Raw genomic sequence first — 23683 nt, 5'->3', positions numbered from 1 at the left:
CTGATTAATATGTGGGTTTTGGGAAGTAGAAGAGGTAGTACCTATTACCTGTTATATTATCAAACCCTTGGGAGTTACCTCTATGTTTTCTTATTATGCAATGCTATGCTAGTAGACGTGGATTGGGTGAGTGTATCCATGACAGATGTGAGATTGTTATTTAATGGTTTACTTAAGGTGGAAACTTAAACACACATCTGGGTGGATTGAGGCACCTGGGTATTCCAGGGATTGCTTGTTTTTCTTTATGGACCGACACCCAGGCTAAAAGGGATCATGAGATTATTCATGCTAGAAACTTCTGTGTGCATCCACAAGCTACTATGGGCTCTAGCATAGTTGATTAAGTCATGTGAACACTTATAGTGGTAGACTAGCAGATGTAGGGGATGTAGGTTGGTACTGTCTACCTGATCATAAGGTGCAAACACATCTGAAAGACTATGCCTCGGTCATCCGTTACTCAAACACCATGTAGTGTGAGAAATTCAACGGAGGAGATCGAGTCTTGTGGGGAAAAGTGCGCAAAGCTCTACAGAGTGTATAAACTAATCATGGTTAGCCGTGTCCCCGGTTATGCATGTTTTGAGTATCTAGTACCTGGATTATCATGTGAATCTCATCATGTTACTTTAATAAATTTTGTTGGGTTTAATGATGATGCTTAATTGGGATTGAGAGGATGTCTATCTTCTCAATGTTTAACAACCACCATGATAGTTAAATAAAATTTATTCCTTTGCAGTAGGGAAAAAATAGCTTTATGCAAAACTGTAACCATAGAGCTTTCCACCAGCCATATATGCATCTAGTATAACATATTTCTGTTCATTACTCTCTATGTGTTACATTGCCAGCATATTCCATGTGCTGACCCATTTTCGGGCTGCAACGTTCATGTTGCAGACTTTTCAGATGACGAGTAAGGTGCCTTAGGTCGTGGTTCTATACTCAATGATGTCGTTGGAGTTGGTGGACTCACTTATCTTCCAAGCCTTCTGCTCTTATCGTTATTAGATGGCCTTAAGCCATATTTATTGTAATAAGTTCTCTTTTGAGACATTCGATGTAATAAGTGTGTGATTGCTACTCTGTTATAAATCCTTCGAGTACTTCGCGTGTCAGCATTACTGATCCAGGGATGACACTGATGCACAGAAACTTGACTGTCTGAGGTCTGGTCGCTACAGAAGTTGAAGCATGTAAGTTACTTTGAATTGGCCCTTGCACATAATTAGATGCATGATTGAAAAAATTAGGGTTGGCCGATAAAGTATACTCATTGAACGATCTAGTAACACCATATATATTATTTGCATATACAGTAGGGAATTGGTATTCATATTACCTTTGTAGATTGCAAACCCTAGATGACGATCTCTTTGTATCAAGAACGGGCTATAGACCCTTTAATGCTTCTTCCCAGTGGAGTCACGAAAAAGTGTGTTCGCACATGAACACGTCACCGTGTACCCTTGACGCCGGGGATGACGCACCGCAGCTCACGTCGAAGGAGACCCGAACGGAAGCGTGATACGTAAGCAATTCGGTGGGTGCTTTTGTAGACCCGAAACCCCACATGCCAGAGAGGGACCCCATCAGGGCGCGCGGCGGCTATGGGCTACCCTAGGTCGGATTTACCGCCCATAGGACCTCATGGATTCACTACCTCCAATCTTGAAGAACAACGAAGAGCGAGAAGAAGATACAAGTAAGAGAGATAAAAAGTAGATGAACACAAAAAAGTAGAAGATTGATTTGTTCGATTGTGTGTTGTTCAATCGGCCGTCACCTCTCACATATAATAAGAGGTGGCTGAACTTCCCACGCAAGAAATGACTTGTATTCACGTCCAAAGCCCTAATTTAACTCTAATTCGGATGGTTTGGGCCGAACTCTCTAAAACTGTTCGGCTCAAAATCTTACTGCACCTTGTGGGTCAATTTTTAGGAAGCAAGCGACCTTGGATCGAAATCACGTATAAAGAAAAGTTGTTTGTCTCCAAAAACGAAAATCTTTCATTCTATGCATTTTTATTTGACTCGATCTTAAGGCCTTAATCATCCCCATGCCGATCAGACTTAAGAAAACTTGCAATCCCTATCTTGACCGGACTGTTTACCGCACTGTCCGGTATGAACAGAAGCTTTGGATGATTTTTATGATCTGGACTGGACAGTCTGGTCCAATTTCCAGATAGTCCGATCATGTCCAATCTTTCTGCAGCTACATTGTTTTGTCTCTAATTTTTGCGTAGGACCTTAGATGAAGACATTTTAATATCAAAATCGACCGTTTTGACAAGACACACAACTTTGATGTTGAACATTTTCCCATCAGAGGCGATCTTTCTTATGTGTTTGTCAATGCAAAAATCTGATGTCAACATTGTTGAACTTGATTATGATCCTACATGTAATTATTATGAGAGAGGAAAATATAGTTGTATAAATTTTCATGTTACTAAATTACCTCTCATTGTGTTGAGATTGTCCATGCTTTATTCCTCTCCTTTGCACATGCTAGATATTTCTTGTCTTGATAAATTGTTTTCCTATAAAATGCCTATGCATAGGAAGTATGTTGGACTTAAATGTGTTTGTCACATGTTTTATGATGCTCTCTTTGTGCTCAAATTCTTATCTTTCATGTGAGCATCATTGAAATCTCAAAGCCTATCTAATGGCTGTAAAGAAAGAGCTTGTTGGGAGACAACCCAATTGTTTTCCTTTCTATTTTTCTTAATAAATCTACAATTATGCTACTGCTATGAATGTGTTTTAGTGTTTCAATTAGTGTTTTAGCTAAGTAAAAACTTTGGGATGATTTGGGTGATAGTTGCTTTGATTCTGTGTGTTAACCGAAACTTTTGTGCCTAGTAGCAGAATTGATGTGCCATGCTGGAATGCGATAAATTTCTGAAATTTTTACACATGATTGATATACAAATTGCCCATGCTGTCCTAATTTTTCAGAATTTTTGGAGTTATAGAAGTATGGTTAAATTTTAGATTACTACAGTCTGTTCTGTTTTTGACATATTCTGTTTCCTTTGCATCGTGTGCTTATTTTGATGAATCTATGGATTGTATCGGGGGTATAAGCCATGGTAAAGTTAGAATATAGTAGGTATAATGCAATAACAAAATATTAATAGGTTTGCAGCAGTACTAAAAGTGGTGATTTATTTTATTATACTAATGGATCTCATGAAGGTTTTGTTAAGTTTTGTGTGATTGAAGTTTTCAAGTTTTGGGGTGAGATCACGATGGATGAAGGAATAAGGAGTGGCAAGAGCCTAAGATAGGAGATGCCCGAGGCACCCCAAGGTAATATTCAAGGAATCCCAAGCAACTAAGCGTGGGGATGCCCCGGAAGGCATCCCTCTTTCTTCTAACAACCATCGGTAATTTTACTTGGAGCTATATTTTTATTCATCACATATCATGAATTTTTCTTGGAGTGTCTTGTATTATACGAGTCTTTGCTTGTTTTTCTGTTTAGTTTGTCACAGTCATCCTTGCTGAACACACTTGTTTGAGAGAGCCACACGCATATCATGATTTGCTAGAATACTCTATGTGCTTCACTTAAATCTTTTGAGCTAGGCAGTTGCTCTAGTACTTCACTTATACCTTTTTCAGCACGGCGGTGGTTATATTTTGAAGAAATAAACTCTCAAGCTTCACTTATATTTTTTGGGAGTAGGAAAATTTTAAAGAAATATGCTCTCATGCTTCACTTATATTATTTTGAGAGTTGAATTTTTTTGAAGAAATATTTATGCTCTCGTGCTTCACTTATATCTTTTCTGAGAGTTAAGAATAGTAATGGTAATTTGCATGAGATATGAGTCCCAAAGTGATAGATATCCAAGGGGGATATAATAAAAAATTTGATCAAGATCATCGGATATTATAAGCTTGATTCCTTGCAATAGTTTTGCGAAATGGACATAGTGATATGTGAGTCATGTTGGTAAGTAATTATGCTTTAGTAAGAATATTAATGTTAAGGTTTGTGATTCCCTATGCATGCACATAAAAGTCAATAGTTATGCAATGAAATTATATCCTACTTGTGGTGCATTATTCAGTGTTAATTATTTTCAATTCTCGTTTATGACCGTTTTAGTTTTTGGTTGGTTGCTTCTCAATCTATTTGCTAGCCTTCCCTTGTGCATCCAATTCCATAAACCCAAAGTTGTGCCAAATGAGTCCACCATACCTACCTATATGCGGTATTTCCATGCAGTTCCAAGTAAATTTGTATGTGCCAACTCTAATTTTCGAAATGAATTTCCGTTTTGTGTGCCCATACCATTGATGAAGCGGCAAGGGGTGGCAATATTTTCCATGCTAGGTATTTTATTCTCATGATGAGTGTTTATTCACTTGTCATTGCACGAGAGTGTGGTGGGTAATATGGATGCCCAATCCCGAAATGAAAAAAATACTATGATAATAAGTTCCTAGGAAAGTGTTGGTATGGAAGGCACCCGTGGATACGACTTGCCATGGATTGTGAAAGAATGGTGGAAAGGAAATAAACTTTACTTTTTGTTTGGAACCGCCTATGATTTATCTAGCATGGAAGATATTGGGAATTCTTGGTCGTTTTTGTTGACAGGAAAAGCATGCCTCTCAAAACAATTTTATCTCTCAATTTAAGCTATGAGCTCTGGCACCTCTTCAAATCTCTGCTTCCCTTTGCGAAGGGCCTATCTATTTACTTTTATGCAATTATTATTTTTATCGAGTATCCATCTACTCTTATAAAGCACCAACTAGGGGACTCTGTTGTCATACTTGTGTATTGGATGTAGTTAATATTTGAGTGTGTTTCATGAATGGATCAATGATTGAGCATAATGGGCTAGGGATAACTTCCTTTAGCATTGATATTTTGAAAGACATAGTTGCTTATTGATATGCTTGAAAATTGATGTCTTCATGTCAAATTATAGACTATTGCTTTGAATCATTCAAGTCCAGATGTCCATGCTACAAAGAAAAGAATATATGATGAATACCTTAGATAGCATTCCACATAAAAAATTTCATTTCTATCATTTACCTACTTGAGGACAAGTAGGAATTAAGCTTGGGGATGCTTCATACATCTCCAACGTATCTATAAGTTTTTATTGTTCCATGCTATTATATTATCAATCTTGGATGTTTTATATTCATTTACAAGCCACTTTATATCATTTTGTGGGACTAACCTATTAACTTAGTGCCCAGTGCCAGTTGCTGTTTTTGCTTGTTTTTTACTTTGCAGAATATTAGTACGAAACTAAGTCCAAATGCCACAAAACTTTTTGGAGATTTTTTGGGTGATAAGAGACCCTGGAAGCTTCTGGAGGCCACAAGAAGATGAAAGTGGGGCCCACTAGGCACCAGGGTTTGCCAGGGGTGTCTAGCACGCCCTGGTGGGTAGTGGAGCCCACGGGCATCATTTTAACCTACCTCTGCCTCTATAAATACTCTAAAATCCCAAAACTCTCAGGGGAGTTCACGAAATACTTTTTCTGCTGCCGCAAGATCCAGAACCACGAGATCCAATCTAGAGACCTTTTCCGGCACACTTCCGGAGGGGGAAACAATCACGGAGGGGTTCTTCATCATCCTTGCTGCCCCTCCGATGATGCGTGAGTAGTTTACCACAAACCTACGGGTTCGTAATTAGTAGTTAGATGGCTTCTCCTCTCTTTTTGATCTTTAATACAATGTTCTCCTCGGTGTTCTTGGAGATCTATTTGATGTAATGACTTTTTGCGGTGTGTTTGTTCGGATCCGATGAATTGTGAGTTTATGATAAGATCTATCCATGAATATTATTTGGGTTTTCTCTGAACTCTTTTATGCATGATTATTATAGCTTCGTATTTCTTCTCTGATTTATTGGTTTGGTTTGGCCAACTAGATTGATTTATCTTGCCATGGGAAGAGGTGCTTTGTAATGGGTTCGATCTTGCGGTAATCAATCCAAGTGACAGAAAGGGACATGACACGTATGTTTTGTTGCTAATAAGGGTAAAAAGATGGGGTTTATTCATATGTGAGTTTATCTTTTCTACATCATGTTATCTTGCTTAAAGCATTACTCCCTTTTTCCATGAACTTAATACACTAGATGCATGCTGGATAGCGGTCGATGTGTGGAGTAATAGTAGTAGATGCTGGCAGGAGTCAGTCTACTAATCTTGGACTGATGCCTATATACATGATCATTGTCTTGTATATCATCATAATTATTTTCGTTCTGTCAATTGCCCAACAGTAATTGATTTACCCACTGTCTGCTATTTTCTTGAGAGAAGCGTCTAGTGAAAACTATGGCCCCCAGTTCTATTTTCTATCATATATTAAAACCAAAAATACCTTGCAACAATTTTGTTTTATTTATTTTATTTTATATTTTATTTAGATCTATCTATAAAAACCTATACAATTTAATCTTGATCGTAACCATTGAGGGATTGACAACCCCTCCATGCGTTGGGTTGCAAGTATTTGTTGTTTGTGTGCAAGTGCTATTTACATAGTCTTGCTTGGTTCTCCTACTGGATTGATAACCTTGGTTTCATAACTGAGGGAAATACTTATATCTACTGTACTACATGATCCTCTCCTCTCCAGGGAAATCCAAACGCAGCTCACAAGTAGCAAAGAGGAATCATCATCCAATGTTCCCATAGCCAACCTCAAAAGAATGATCAAATGGCATATCTGCTTGAAGCAACACTGAGAATTGAGCGAAGTCTGGCCAACCTAGCCAAGAACTAGGAAAGCTTAGAGCGGATAATTGAGGATAAGATGTACAATCTTGATGTCCTTATTTGTGTATGATGATTCACTTATGTTTCTGGTGATGCGTGCTTACTATTTCGCTCATATCATTTTGTGTGCTCCACCAAGTTGTATGTGACATGGAAGAGTGACCCATGATCCTAATCGATTGTGCATTTGCATTCAAACGCAAATTTTTAACAATGCACAAATTTAGGGGGAGCTCTTGCTTATCACATACTTCGCGAAGCGGCGATGTATTTCATTCATCTAATCATTTGTCGAAGCTTTGATCTATATGTTGTCATCAATTACCAAAAAAGGGGAGATTGAGAGTGCAACTAATCCTCGGGTAGTTTTGGTAATTCATAGCAACATATATCTCATTGAACTAATGTCCATTCAAGATAAATATTTCAGGATGTTCAATGATTGGCATGGCATGAACTAGAGATGTGGACCTCTCAAAATGCTAAGGACAAGGATTGGCAAAAGCTCTAGACTCTACATTTTTTAGGTGACCCAAGATCACATTGAGTCCATAGGAAAGCCAATTCTATTAAAAGGGGATGAGGTGTTTCTTAATGATCTATTTTCTCAAGTGCTTCGTGATATTACTCCAAAACCCTCGACCACTTTCTCTATCGAATATATCCAACCCCTAATTCCCAACTCAGCCACACCGATATTTTCTACCTGGAGCCACTGAGTTCATCTGGACTTAGCCACTCTCAAAACCCTAACAATTCAGTTCCACTGATATGGATCTCGGTCCCACCAAGATGGCCTTGCCAGCTCTATATTGCTTGTTGCAATCATTTTGGTCCCACCAAGATGTTGCAATCAGTTTCATCGAGTTGGCTTGACTGATTCTCTATTGCCTAGTTACTTCACTTCAGTCCCACCAAGATGATGTAATCGGTGCCACTGTGATAAGGTTTGCCATAAGCCCTAGCACATCGGTCCCACCGAGTTGTTATCGTTGGTCCCACTAAGATTCCTAACGTTCATTTTTCATACTGATCGGTGCCACCGAGATGGGTTAAAAGTGTGTAACAATTGGATTTGTTGTGGAGGCTATATGTACCCCTCCACCCCTTCTCCCTCATTGAGGAGAGCCATCAGAACGTGCCTACACTTCCACCATTCATTTTCTGAGAGAGAACCACCTACTCATGTGTTGAGATCAAGAGTTTCCATTCCTACCATTTGAACCTTGATTTCTAGCCTTCCCCAAGTTGCTTTCCACTCAAATCATCTTTCCACTCAACGTGCCTACACTTCCACTACTCATTTTTTGAGAGATAACCACCTACTCATGTGTTGAGACCAAGACATTCCAATCCAACCACAAGAATCTTGATCTCTAGCCTTCCCCAAGTTGCTTTCCACTCAGATCATCTTTCCACCATAGAAAAATTTGTGTGAGAGAGAGTTGAGTGTTGGGGAGACTATCATTTGAAGCACAAGAGCAATGAGTTCATCATCAACACACCGCATATTACCTTTTGGAGAGTGGTGTCTCCTAGATTGGTTAGGTGTCACTTGGGAGCCTCCGACATGATGCGGAGTTGAACCAAGAAGTTTGTAAGGGCAAGGAGATCTCCTACTTCTTGAAGATCTACACGAGTGAGGCAAGTCCTTCATGGGCGATGGCCATGGTGGGATAGACAAGTTGCTTCTTCGTGGACCCTTCATGGGTGGAGTCCTCCATGGACTCACGCAGCCGTTACCCTTCATGGGTTGAAGTCTCCATCAACGTGGCTATACAATAACACCACCTATCGGAACCATGCCAAAAATATTTGTATCTCCATTGCATTTACCTTCTCCAAACCATTCCCTCTACCTTCATATGCAATGTTTTACATTCTGCTGCTCTACTCTTAGACTTGCATGTGTAGGTTGATTGCTTGACTTGTCATAATTGCTAAAATCGGCCCACAACTAAAATTGGGAAAATGAAAGATTTTTATTTGGTGAAGTAGTCTAATCACCCCCCCTCTAGACATACTGTCGATCCTACAAATATAGATGTGTGTACGAGTCAAATAGAATTGAAAGCGAGACTGCACAAAGATAGTATCTAGCCTACTTGGTAACACCTTTGTGCACTCACGTCATCAACCTGGGTTCGACTCCCAACAATTGCACATTATTTTTCTACGCCCAGGGATGCATGTGCGTTCGATCCAGTTTGTTCGGATCTGAGCACAAATCCAAACGTTGGGAAATTACAAATTTCATATAATTAATAGTTTATATTTCATGCTATAACTGCTATGATCTTGCAATATGCGATGTAGTGGAAAACTCATATGTACTTGTGAAATGATAAACGGTAAAATATAATTCCTAGTCTCGCCTCTAAGACTAGCTCAAGTGTTGTTGGTGATCACGTTTTTCGGATCTTAAGATATCATGAAGTGTAAAGATAGTCCTAAAACAACATTGAGAGTATGACGTTAGAAGAACGTTCATATTGAATCGACCCAAACTTGTTTGTTATACTTTGAGATAATATCGTTCAAAATCAATTGTTATAACATGGACTGTTAACATGTGTTTTTAGTTCCTCGTACCATGAGAGTATCATAGTAACTGCCTATCGTACTATGGACTTTGGGGTTACTCTAATGTCTTCTGTAACATGGTGATCATAACGATAACTTACAGGTTCATCAAAAAGTTTGTCAAGGGACTAGATAACTCGAGAGTGGGATTTGCTCCTCCGACAATGGAGAGATATTCTTGGTGCCCTCTTGGTGTGACGACATCCATCATTGTCTGGCCAGACAGAGGTGACTATGTCACGGGGATGCTGGAAGAAGAACAAAACCGGTAACAAGGATAACGGTATAGTGAGCTTAATCCAAGGCCACCATCGATTCGTCGAGGACAAGCAATCACACATCACAAGCAAAGACGCTCAGATTCGTTAACGAGGTTCATCAACATAGCTACACCCCCTTGGAATGATTATGGGCGCACCTCCCATGTATGAAATCACATGATACAGTCAAGATAATCTCTTGAGCCCACTAGATAGACCTTCAAAAACCCTCGCCACGGCTGGTCCATCCACCCTTCCCACGGGCACCATTGCCATCCCTTTTCTGATCTCTATCTTAGCCTTCAACTTATGTCTAGTCTATTTGGCTATGCCGTGGTGCCCATATATAATAGGCCCGGATTACATGTGTTTGACTCAAACACCTAACCCACCGCTAATTACATGTCCCATTGTAGCAAAACTTGTAAAAATATTTGATACATATATTTTAACAACATCTCCAGATCCTAATCCCATGGCTTTAGAATTGCTCATCCATAGGCTGAGGCAAAATCCCTGCTCGGCTTGCTCATGCTAGCAACGGTGACACCAGCGGGAGTCGTCCCCTTTTTGGAGGCGCTTCCATAGCCTTCTCCATGCCCCTCTACGAGCATCAAGGGAAACTGTATATGCAGTTCTTTGGATTGGACGGCGGCGATGTCATGATGTCATCTCTTTCATGAAGGCATTGTTTTGGGTGCTCACGGTGTCCGTGGTGTTGGATTTTGAGATGTTGGGTGACGTGCTTGCTGTGGATTGCTTCAGTGCTTCTAAGGGCGGGGGAATCTGAGGCACAATGAATGATGTCGTTGGCCCATCCTCCTTGCTCCTTCCTCCGGCCCGATCATGTGTTGTAGCCCACTTGCTAAGTTGTCTAGGCGCTTAAGGTCGGGGAGGGGGTACGTCAATTTTATCACTTGTGGAGCCGTAGCCATGCGAGGGGGGGGGTGCCTCACGTTGGTCGCTACATGGCCCGAATGTCATGTGTCTCGTCTCGTTGCCTTTCCTGGTTGGAGTTCAGGCTTGCAAATATTTGACTGTGTTGTTTCCCTTTACCCACACTTGATATGGTGCCCCCCTCTCTTCTCTATGTAATGTTCACTCCATATACTATTTTCTTCTACCTATTGATGAAAAGATATGCAATCTCTGTATTCTAGGAGAAAATAAAGTGTGAACTTAAACTTACTACATTTGCAAATTTTCAGATTAAAGCTTGGACCATGCATAAATTGAAATGCAAAATCTATACTGAAGTAGTAATATGAAAACATTGTGTATGTATATCAATATACTCCCTCCATAAATAAAATGAAGGGCCAATTCCATTTCCCCCCCTAATTTTGTCCCGACCTCATCTTTACCCCTAAATAAAAACAGTGCTCGACTTTGCCCCTCTTTCATTAAGTGCGCTTATAGAAATGCCCTTCCGTACATTCTCCGTCCAGTCAAAGGCCTTTGGCCGTTAGATTTTTCTATACGCACACTTAATGGTGAAAGGCCTTTGACTGGATGGAAAATGTACAGAAGGGCATTTCTATAAGCGCACTTAACGGAAGAGGGGTAAAGTTGAGCACTATTTTTATTTAGGGGTAAAGATAAGGTCGGGACAAAATTAGGGGGAAATGTAAATTTCCCATATATATAAGATTGTTTAGATCCTTAAAGTAGTGATCTAAACGCTCTTATATTTCCTTAAAGAGGGAGTACATATCAAGAACACTAACAACACAATTCAGGGTTTATAACATAACTTACAAGAAACTGCGAGTACATTTCTACCATATTCGGGAAACCAGATCAAGCGTCAAATGCCTCTGAATGCAATGGTCGGTCGTACATTCAAAAAATGTTTAACGAGTATGTTCCTGCTGTACATGAAAAATGTACAATCTATACGAAAACAAGTTGAACCCAAAACATATATAAAAAATGGTTAATCATGTAATTAAAAATATAAAATTATATAGAAATGTTTTATATGTATATAAAAATGTATAATGTGTATGAAAAATTAAAATAAGCATCAAAATATATATTTGAAAATAATCATGTAGTCAAAAATGTTAAACGTGTTGGAAATATGCCCTAAAGGCAATAATATTGTATCATTATATTTTCAGGTTTATAATTAATAGTTTATATTTCATGCTATAACTGTTATGATCTTGCAATATGCGATTCAGTGGAAAACTCATATGCACATGTGTAATGATAAACGGTAAAATATGATTCCTAGTCTCACCTCTAAGACTAGATCGAGTAACGTTGGTGATCATGTTTTTCAGATCTTAAGATATCATTAAGTGTAACGATAGTCCTAAAACAACATTGAGAGTATGACGTTAGAACAACGTTCATATTGAATCGACCCAAACTTGTTTGTTATACTTGGAGATAATATCGTCTAAAATCAATTGTTATAGCATGGAATGTTAACGTGTGTTTTTAGTTCCTCATACCATGAGAGTATCGTAGTCACTTCCTATCATACTGTGGACTTTGGGGTTGCTCTAACATCTTCTGTAACATGGTGATCCTAATGACAACTTACAGGTTCATCGAAAAGTTTGTCAAGGGACTAGATAACTCGAGAGTGGGATTTGCTCCTCCAACAATAGAGAGATATTCTTAGTGCCCTCTTGGTGTGACGACATCCATCATTGTCTGGCTAGACAGAGGTGACTATGTCACGGGGATGCTGGAACACTTCAACAAGAAAGAAGAACAAAACTGGTAACGAGGATAACAATATAGTAAGAATGTGTATGACTAGAGAGGATACCGATGCATCTTGGGTTTTGTGAAGTATATATCGTGAATCAAAGGAAACATCATGATAACCAAAGGTTCACTCGTATGTTATTCGGATAATCATTGGGATCGATATGGACATCCACGTTTCCGCTCTCGGTCATTGAACGAAGGAGTTTCGTTCATGTCTATGATTTACAAAACCTACAGGGCCACAAGCTTAAGGTAATCACGATTTGCCGAGTGTTAGTAGGATGAGAGTATCGAGGATCTATTTTTGGAACTATGTCATTAATATTCAGAATAGTTTCAAGAGGAACTGGAAGCGTTTCTGGATCACTGGAAGGGTTTCAGAGTTTATTGGGCAATACTGGGTATTACTGATGCGTCTCCGTCGTATCTATAATTTTTGATTGTTTCATGCCAATATTATACAACTTTCACATATTTTCGGCAACATTTTATATGATTTATTGGACTAACATATTGATCTAGTGCCCAGTGTCAGTTCCTGTTTGTTGCATGTTTTTTGTTTTGTAGAATATCCATATCAAATGATGCCAAATGCGATAAACATTTACGAAGAATTATTTTGGAATATATGTGATTTTTGTGAGTTGGCATCAACGCAAATGGGGGCCCACATCCACCAAAAACACCTGGGTGCGCCAGGCGCATGGTGGTTGGTTGTGCACTCCTTGTAAGTCGGTTGGATCTCTACTTCGAGCGCAAGGAAGCTTATATCCAGAAAAAATCGTGCTGAAATCTCAGCGCAATCGGAGTTTCGAATCTTCGGGAATATAAGAAATGATTTTCGGCCAGAAATCAGGAACGTGAAATAGAAGAGAACGGAGAGGGAGATCCAATCTCGGAGGGGCTCCCGCCCCTCCGCCACCATGGAGGCCATGGACCAGAGGGGGAACCCTCCTCCCATCTAGGGGGAGGCCGAGGAAGAAGAAGAAGGAGGGGGGCTCTCTCCCCCTCTCTCTCGGTGGTGCCAGAGCACCGCCCGGGCAATCATCGTGTGACATGATCTACCCCAACAACTCTGTCATCTTCACCAACATCTTCATCACATTCCCCCATCTATATTCAGTGGCCCACTCTCCCGCAAACCATTGTAGCCTCTACTTGAACATGGTGCTTTATGCTTCATACTAGTATCCAATGATATGTTGCCATCCTATGGTTGAGTAGATCTATTTTGTCCTATGGGTTAATCATGATCTTGGTTGGTATGAGTGTATATTTTATTATGGTGCTATCCTACGGTGCCCTCTGTGTCACGCTATCCTAGAGTGCCCTCTGTGTCACACAAAAGTGAGGGATCCCCACTGTAGGGTGTTGCAATACATTTATAATTTTCTTATAGTGGGTGGCATGAGTGATAGAATACACAAACCCGAGTAAGTGGGCTATTGCGCATGGGAGTAAAGAGGACTTGATACTTAATGCTATGGTTGGGTTTTATCTTAATGATCTTTGGTAGTTGCGGATGCTTGCTAGAGTTCCAATCATAAGTGCATATGATCTAAAATTGCAAGAATGATTACCGGTCTAGTTATCAATTGCCTTGGGACAATTCAGCAAGACCTATCACCAGTTTTCCACACTCGCTTTACTAAATTGTACTTTTATTAAAACAACACCTAACTTTTATTTTCACGTTCTTTATTATCTTCCAAACCTATCCTACAAAGTACTTCTAGTTTTATTCTTGTTCTAGGTAAAGCAAACACTAAGTGTGCGTAGAGTTGTATCAGTGGTCAACAGAACTTGAGGGAATATTTGTTCTACCTTTAGCTCCTCATTGGGTTCGACACTCTTATTTATCGAAAAATGCTACAAATGACCCCCTATACTTTTGGGTTATCAAGACCTTTTTCTGGCGCCGTTGCCGGGGAGCAATAGCGTGGGGTGAACATTCTCGTGTGTGCTTGTTTGCTTTATCACTAAGTAGTTTTTATTTTCTGTTCTAAGTTGTTCTCTATCTATAGTTATGGATATGGAATAGGAAATACCAAAAAAATAGTAGTACTTGCTACTCATGGAGATGGGGAACCTCCTAAAAACCCTTGATGCTCGTTATGTGAAAAATATTAAACACTACTTTGGTAATCCTGAGAAAACCACATTCCACATGATAATGGGAGACACTTTGGATCAACGTGAATACTTTAGGGACTATCGCTTGATACAAAAAGGGAAACTGTTATGGGATCAAATTGATATGTTGCATTGGTATGCTTGGAATTTAAGCCAGAGATATGATTATACTTGTTGCTCTAAGATAAAGGCTCCACACCTTCCCTTTTCATGCAAATTTAATGTTAACGAAACCTTAGCTTCTTATGCTAATGGTAGATGTGACTACTATGATGTGGAACGAATAGAAGAATTTGTTGCTTTTAAGGGTGCTTATGAAATTGAATATATGTTTCAAAAGTATGAAGATTATATTTATAGACCTAATTTTTTTGCTATCCTCAAATATTGCTATGAGAATGATAAATAAAATTCCGATATTGATGTATTTCTTGAGGAAGTATGCGCTGTCCAAGAAGAGACTAATATTTTGCAGGAGTCTATGGAAGAAGGAATTGATGAAACTGTGAGCTCATTGGATGAAAAAGATGATGAGGAGAGAGATGACCAAAAGGAGGAAGAGAGGATTGATCACCCGTGCCCACCTTCTAATGAGAGTAACTCTTAAACTCATACATTATTTGACTTCCCTTCATGCTTATCAAAGGATGAATGCTATGATAATTGCTATGATCTTGTTGATTCTTTTGAAATGTCCCTTTTTGATGAAATTGATGCTTGCTATGCTTGTGGCCAAGATGCCAATTTGAATTATGCTTATGGAGATGAACTTGCTATAGTTCCTTATATTAAAAATGAAATTGTTGCTATTGCACCCACACATGATAGACCTATATCTTTTTGAATTCTCCAAACTACACTATATCGAAGAAGTTTGCTCTTATTAAGGATTGTATTGATGGGTTGCCTTTTACCATTACACATGATGATTTTGATGAATATAATATGCTGCTGCTACTACTTGCAATTATTATGAGAGATGAGCTACATCTCCGCCTCTTTATGTTTCCAACACAATAAAGTTGCAAAAAACTGCTTATACTATGTATTCTCCTTTACTTGATGTGCATGAATTGTTCTTGTATGACATACCGACACATAGGAAGAGAGTTAGACTTCATCATTGCAAGACATATGTTTCTTTGTGCTCACTACTAAATTATAAATCATTGTTAATTAAAATTGGCTTTGATATACCTTGGGATCCGGGTGGATCAATTACTTGAGCACTTTATGCCCAGCCTGATGGCTTTAAAGAAAGCGCTGCCAGGGAGACAACCCGGAAGTTTTATGGAGTCATTTATTTCTATTTAGTGTTTTTATAAAGTTTAAAAACAAAAAAATGTAGAGGAGAACCTAAAACCTTTTTCAAAAAAAGAAGCGATTAAAAGGTGACGGATTGGAGAAGTGAGGGTCGACCTTGAACACTTGTGTTCCAACTCATGGAAATAATGTAAATTTTTCATGGAAGTTTCTCACAAAAATAATTATCCCCTTGTACAAATCCATTGTATTATAAAAATAATGTGCCAAGATTTACCTTTAGGATGATTAGATTGCTTGTTGGTATGTGCGATGCAAAACCAGAAACTTTTGCTGTAGTGCGTGATTTTACATTTTTTAGTGGAGCATGAGAAAATTTTGAAATTTTTACACAGAATTTATATGCAAAATGTTTATTTCGTCCTAATTGTTCAGAATTTTTTGAGTTACAGAAGTATGGTTAATGTTCAGATTGCTATAGACTTTCCTGTTTAAGACATATTCTGTTTTTGATGCATTGTTTTTCTTACTTTGATGAAACTATCGATTATATCGATGGTATAAGTCATGAAGAAGTTATAATACAGTAGCTACAATGCAAAAACAAAATATGAATGGGTTTGCAATAGTGCTTAAAGTAGTGATTTGCTTTATTATACTAACGGATCTCACCAGTTTTCTGTTAAGTTTTGTGTGGATGAAGTGTTCAAAGACCAAGGAGGTCTCGATATGAGGAGAAGGAGGAGAGGCAAGAGTTCAAGCTTGGGGATGCCAAAGGCACCCCAAGTAAATATTTAAGGAGACTCGAGCGTCTAAGCTCGAGGATGCCCCAGAAGGCACTACAAGAAAAATACACTTTCATGATGATACGTGTTTGTCATAGTAGGTCACATTTTCTGTCATGCATGTACATCCATGATGCTTTTATGATAGAATCAAGATAGTCATACCTGTGCTATCGTAGAAGTGTTACATGCCATTACCAAAATTATCATCACGGAAGTGTCCACTTCCATGACGATAAATGGCGTGTCATGGAAGTGCTTTCATCAAGGGTAACCGACACATGGCATCCACCATAATGGGTTGCCATTAAGCTATCGGGTTCCGGTTTGGATCCGATAACCCGTTAACAACCCGAACCAATGGGGATTTTCCACGTATAAAATTCTCAATGGCCAGAGGAACCATGTGTAGGCTCAGCGTTGGGACAGATGTCATCCACTCATTGGACGGGAGGCGCCTATGATACATCGACACGTGGCATGGCCCAACAGAGGCCCATTCAGGTGAAAAGACGGCCTGTTTGACTTGGTCAAAAGGTAGCGGACCGGCCCACGGAAAGCCTGTTAATGGCTTGTTTGCATATAGCCCATTTACAGCCTGCTAACTCATGGCCCTTTATGGCCTATCCGAATTGGGCCCAGCGTTATTTGGGCCATCCAATATGACTCTAGCCCGTTGTAACTTCCGGCCCATGTATGGACCATGATGTGAGGCCCTTTTGTAACTCCTGGCCCTTTAAAGGCCCGTGGTGAAACTGGCCCATAATGAACAGTGTAATGCTTTACACCCATTACCGGCCCATTATTCCGTTGGGCCATTTCCAGCCCGTGTTACCTTTTGGCCTTCTAACGACCCATTTATTATTGGGCTCATTGATGGTGTCAAAATCGGCGGATCTCGGGTAGGGGGTCCCGAACTGTGTGTCCGAAGATCAATGGTAACAAAGGACGATGGGGACACGTTGTTTACCTAGGTTCGGGCCCTCTTAAAGGGGGTAAAACCCTATGTCCTGTTTGATTGTATTCAATGAGTATATGGGTTACAAGAGTTGATCTACCATGAAATCGTAATGGCTAAACCCTAGCTGTTTAGCCTATGAGAATTCTGATAGCCTCTACGGACTAAACCCTCCGGTTTACATACACAATGGAGGGGCCTAGGGTTGTACAGAGCCGGTTTGTAGAGGAAGGAAATAACATATCCGGACACCAATCTCGCCATCCACGCATATGGGAGTCCTACCCAGACACGGGGGGAAAGTCTTCTACTTGTATCTTCATGGCCCATCAGTCCGACCCATATCAAATAGCCCGAAAACCCGAGGACCCCCTAATCAAGGACTCCCTCAGTAGCCCCTGAACCAATCTTTGATGACGATGTGTTCGGCACGCAAATTGTCTTCGGCATTGCAAGGAGGGTTCCTTCTCCTGATCACTTTAGGATAATTCCCTACACAGAGGATCTATATCCGGCTTTGTATAATTAATACAACCTTAGCCACGAAGGCAAGATATCAAAATACACCAATGTCTTTTACTGACAACTTTTTTGGTGAAGCGTCATGTTTGGCTCTTTAACATTTTGAGTCGTTTTCACGCCACCCATTTCGCGTTTCGAGGCATAGCCTCCATTGGCAGGTCTTGTCAAAACATAGATTGTGCCCGCCCATTGCAGGATTCTCATCAATACGGTTTTGGGTAATCCAACCGTGCCATTCACACGATCCCTTTGGGAACAAGCAAGTTTTGAGGCTTGAGAGAGGGGGGCGTTTGGTATTTCACTGCCTATAAGAGGGTAGAAAATCCCTTCTTTTCTCCCCACGCTTTCTTATAGCTCCTGCCTTCCCACCTCTAAGCTCCAGCGCCAAAAACTTCAATCTTTCCCACCGCCAACAACCTCCCCAGCCATGTCTGGATCCGGTTCAAAGGGCAAGTGGGAGGCCTCCTCCGTCATCGAGAAGGACATCAAGGAGCTCCGGGGCGCGGGGTATCTGTTCACGGATATCGCGCACAGGCTCCTTGCCAAAGATTAGGTCATCCCCACTCTAGAGCCCGGCGAGAGGGTTGTATTCATTCCTCACTTCCTCCGAGGGCTAGGGTTCCCCCTCCACACCTTTGTCTGAGGCCTCATGTTCTATTACGAGCTAGATTTCCATGATCTGGCCCCAAATTCCTTCCTCCACATATCGGTGTTCATCATCGTGTGTGAGGCTCTACTCCGCATTCCCCCACACTTTTGCCTATGGCTCAAGGTTTTCAATCTACATCGAAGGTGGTCGATGGACAACACGCAGATTGTGGCAGGGCCATGGTGAGCAAGCTTCCCAATGCCGTCTGGCCCAAAGGGGCATTAGTGGAGACGGTCAAGGTGTGGCAGCAGGAGTGGTTCTACATCACCAAACCCTGCAATGCCAGCTGGGCAGCCACGCCCGACTTTAGATCCGACCCCCCCCCCACCCCACCAGGCTCACCTCCTGGACAGCTAAGGGCCTTGACTGGGGTTTGCGGTGGAGGTGCAGATGCTGCAAACACGCATCGCCAACATGATAGGCAAAAACACCGGTCTCACAAACGTGATTCAGGTGATGCTCTTCTGCCGCATTCTTCCCTGCCAACTCCGGTCCTCTCACATGTGGGAGTTCAATCCAGAAGAACCATGGACCTTGAAGCGCTTCTTCGGCACCACGCACGAAGACATATGGAAGCTTCTCTTCAAGGCCCAAAAAAACACGGTCAAAGAAGACTGAAGACATCGGTCTCGACATTGAGAATACGACCTCACCGGTAAGTATGGTTTTCCAGAGTACCTATTTGGTAAATAAGTTTAGATATAATGTATTGCCTGTTCTTCATATAGGGCTGGATGGAGAAGGCGGAGTAGATAAAGTGTCTGGAACCGCTGCCCGAGGACCCAACCACACCCCAGCTGATAGAGATGCTGATCCCGGTTCCCTATCAGGCGCCGGAGAAGAAGGCCAAGCAGAAGAAGGCCAAGGAGGCCAGAGGCGGCCCTCGCCACAAGGGTCCTTCAGACGTAGTGTCCAGAGAGACTGGGGCCCTCTTTTCCCATGAGAGAGATGAGGAAGAGGAGGAGGAGGAAGTGGAAAGTGACTCCCCTCTTAAGGGGAAGAAGAAGAAAAGGGAGGCATCCACAGACCCGGAGGGGGAGGCGCCCAAGAGGGGGAAGATGGCCCTCTCGGATAGTTTAGACTCGGGGTCCAAACCAGCCCCCAAGAGACCTGCTAGGGTGAAGCCCCTGACCGAATCATAAGTATCAAAAGATCTACTGTCTATCTTCACTCTTCCTATTTGCATTGTATAATTTATGCCATGTGGCTTTCAGCCCTCCTGTGATATCCCAAACCCTTCATTATCGGAGGGGAGTTCTCTGCCACCTGAGATGGCAGAGAGAGAGAGATGCCGCCATGAGCCCCCTCACCTATCACCATGGATGACACCGAGGTGTTGTCCCGAAGGACCTCTCCTTGCCGTGGAGGGGCGGGCGAGGCTGTCGAGAAAGCGCCCGAGGTTAATACCTCGACCGCCGAAGACATAGGGGAGGCGACCCCTATAAAAACCAATGGTGGGGACCCCCAACAATCCAGGCCCCAGCCAGACACCATTCCGGAGACAAATGTGGCTTGAGGAACATGTGAGCAGCCCTCTTCGAAGGAGGGGGATCATCAGCTCCATCGGCGACCTCCACTAATCCGGAGGCGCCGAACACTCTAGCGGAAGCACTGCAACGTGCTTCCATCGTGGAAGAGCATGGCACCCTGATGGGTGTGGTGGTGGAGAAGATTCTGTCTGCCAAGAGCGGACTGAACGAAGCTTTTACCATCCTACTGACAGGCTTCGAGGTATGTGACATAATGCTCTAAATGCTTTTCCATATATATACATAGGAATATGCATGTATACAGATAGTAGCCCTTGAGGCTCTGTCTTGTGGAAAAGAAACCGGACAGAGGATCCACATAAAATTTGGGAAAGCTAACATACTTCTCCATTATTGCAACAGGCTTCCCTGTTGGCGGAGACCGCCTAGGCCGCTGAAGTTTCCTAACTCAATCGGAAGCTTCGGGTGGCCGATGAAGAGATCAACCGCATTAACAAGCGGTTCAATGGGACGCAAGGTATTCATATAGTCTTTAAAAAATTATTTGTATATCATAAGTTATAATTATATTCAGAGATTAACTTGTGTAATGCTTTGATTATGAGCATAGTTGGTTCGGCCGAGGTTGAGACCCTCAAGGGCACCCTTGCCCAAACCCAGAAAGAGGCGAAGGCGAACAAGGCAGCCGCTGACAAAGCGGCTGCTGCACTGAATACCGAGCAGGCCACCCGCCGTCAACAAGAGGCTCGGGTGGACGAAGTCGAGCAGGAGCTTAAGGATGCCATCATCAAATGTGAGGCTTTGGAGGAGAAGACTTCCGCCCAATCGACTGAACTCACCGAAGCCCTCCAGGAGGCTAAAGAGGTGCGGGTCGAATCCTGGAGTGCTTGCGAAGAGATCTGTCAGGCGAAGCAGATAGCGGCTGGTAATGCCTTTCTTTCGCAGAGTATATTTGGAGGTCTAAGATATGCTTTGCTCACTCAAGTGTGGAGTTCTCCAAATGCGTTTGCGGATCTTCCCTGGAGTGCCGCCCATGCCGCACAGTTCTTCTGAGCCCAGGAGGGGAACTCGACCGAGAAGCTGTTCTGCTCGCAGTTTCTTGTGCAGGAGCACCCAACACCCCTGAACGACCAACTGAATCAACTGATGGAGCTGCATAGGGTGGCCGGTTTGGCCATGAAGGATCTAATAGTCTGGCTTTGGCCAGCCGAACCAATTCCCAGCAGCTACTTCGGTTTAGTGAAGTGGCTTGGTGACGCGCTTCCCCAGATTGATGGTGCAAAGCACTCGGCCTGCATAGAAGGTACCCGGATGGCCTTTGCCCATGTCAAGATGCACTGGGCAAAGATGAAGGCCACCAATGTGGCGACCGCAGGCCCGCCCGAAGGCAAGGACCACCGCAAGCCGGAGAAATACTTTGAAGACATCCTGGTCGGGGCCCGAATAGTAGAGGGCCAGTGTTCTAAGGACGTGATATTTGATTAGATGTGAGCGGGTTGTAAAAAACTATGTTATGAACCCGTGCTTGTAACATGTCTATGCTTGAGCCTTTTGTTTTCAAGCGATTTTTCCTCTTGTGCGGCTGTTTATTTTTGAAAATTGCTAGTCATCGGCTTCAGCCCCCACGTAGATGCTACGGGGGTGTTTAGCGTAACACGTGACCGCTCTTTATCCAATGTCTTGGTCCGTAAAGGAGGCGTTCACGAGGTGAACTAGGCAATCAGACTATGCAGCTTTATTACTTTCACTTAGCCATAGGAGTTTGACTGCAGAGCTAAGTACTAGCGCCTGGTGCGTGTGCGGCTATCCGGACTATGGTGTCGTTTTCCATGCGGCTGGACGAAGACCAGCCCCTCGTATAACATGGAGTGAATCACCAATGAGTTGTAGTATAAGACTAAGTCGCCAAATCGCCGACCAGCTCTCGCTTATCATGATAGTAAGTTTTCGACTTTATCTACTTAGGTACTTGACAGAACGAACCAGAATTACAATCATAGTATTTCTGCCTTTACTACCTTAGCAGAACTGGAGCCAGGCAACCCAACTATAGACCAAAGACATGATTCAGAGTCGATGCATATAGTGCAATATTTGGGACGCCGAAGAGTACCCTATAGGTGTTCGGACTTAAAAACGTGCGGAGCCGAATACAACCCCTAGTGTTAAGGCCAGACTAAAGCAGATGTGGCAATCTGAAGTAAGGAGGGAATACAGATGGCAAAGTAAGTCAGTACCAAGCGAAAGTGGTGATCAACTGTTTCCTTTATATCCTGGTTAATACATCGAGACGTGCTATTACGGATGATGCCATGAATATCGAGGCTATTTTACATGCCTAAGAGTTTACACAAGGGAAAGTTTTATACAGGGCCTAAAAGCAGCGGTTTTGAAGATCCCAGTGGTGCCCTGCCGCACGCCTGCGCCGTTTCTCCTTGGTGAAAAATCCTTTGAGAGGAGAAGTTGAAGGTCGTCAATAAGAATGGGGAGCCTGGAAAAGATCCCTTGTACGACCATAGGGTAGGTAGGTTTTCAATGAACCTGTAGTATGAAAGGAAAAAGAGAAAAGGGTTAATCCGAGTAGGGTCAAGCCATACTATAGACCTTTTCTGCAGTATGCCTCCGGCGCTACCCAAGGTATTTTAAGTGCGTAATTATGCACGCGCGGTATGTACGCCGCAACCTTACGGGGCGATCGACAGAGGCTGAGCTGCTATTCAAGCTCCGGATCCTCCAAGCTATCGTGCTATAATGTGGATCGAACCACCTTAGCGGTATCAGAGGTCTTGATGACCGATGAGCTGTTCGGCTTGATGAGGCCGTTCTGTACCTCACCTGCTAGGGCCGCAGTGTGCTCCTCAGTACGGAGGGAGCGCTCCATATTTCCATTTATTGTGATGACGCCGTGCGGTCAGGGCATTTTGAGCTTTAAATAAGCATAATGTGGGACTGCATTGAAGCTGGCGAAAGCGGTTTGTCCGAGCAGAGCATGATAACCACTACGGAAAGGGACGATATCGAAGATCAAGTCTTCGCTTCGGAAGTTGTTCGGAGAACCGAAGACCACTTCCAATGTTAAGGAGCCCGTGCAGCGGGCCTCTACGCCAGGTATCACTTTGTTAAAGGTAGTGTTACTAGGCTTGATTCTTGATGGGTCAATACGCATCTTACGGACATTGTCTTGGTAAATCAAGTTGAGACTGCTGTCGTTGTCCATAAGGACTCTAGTGAGATGGTATATGTCGATGATGGGATCGAGTACCAAGGCCGCCAAACCTCCATGACGAATACTAGTTGGGTGGTTCCTGCGATCGAAGGTGATCGGACAAATCGACCATGGGTTGAATTTTGGGGAGACAGGCTCTACGGCGTAGACGTCCCTTAGTGCGCGCTTGCGCTCCCTCTTGGGGATATGTGTGACATATATCATGTTCATTGTTTTCACCTTGGGCGGGAACTTCTTCTGACCCCCTATGTTTAGAGGGCGGGGCTCATCATCGTCCTCGCTTTGAGGTCCTTTCCCCTTATG

Source organism: Triticum aestivum, chromosome 2B (genome assembly GCF_018294505.1).
Source record: "Triticum aestivum cultivar Chinese Spring chromosome 2B, IWGSC CS RefSeq v2.1, whole genome shotgun sequence".
Taxonomy (NCBI): Eukaryota; Viridiplantae; Streptophyta; class Magnoliopsida; order Poales; family Poaceae; genus Triticum; species Triticum aestivum.
The sequence above is the reverse complement of the archived record's forward strand: the minus strand, read 5'-3'. Positions refer to the sequence as shown.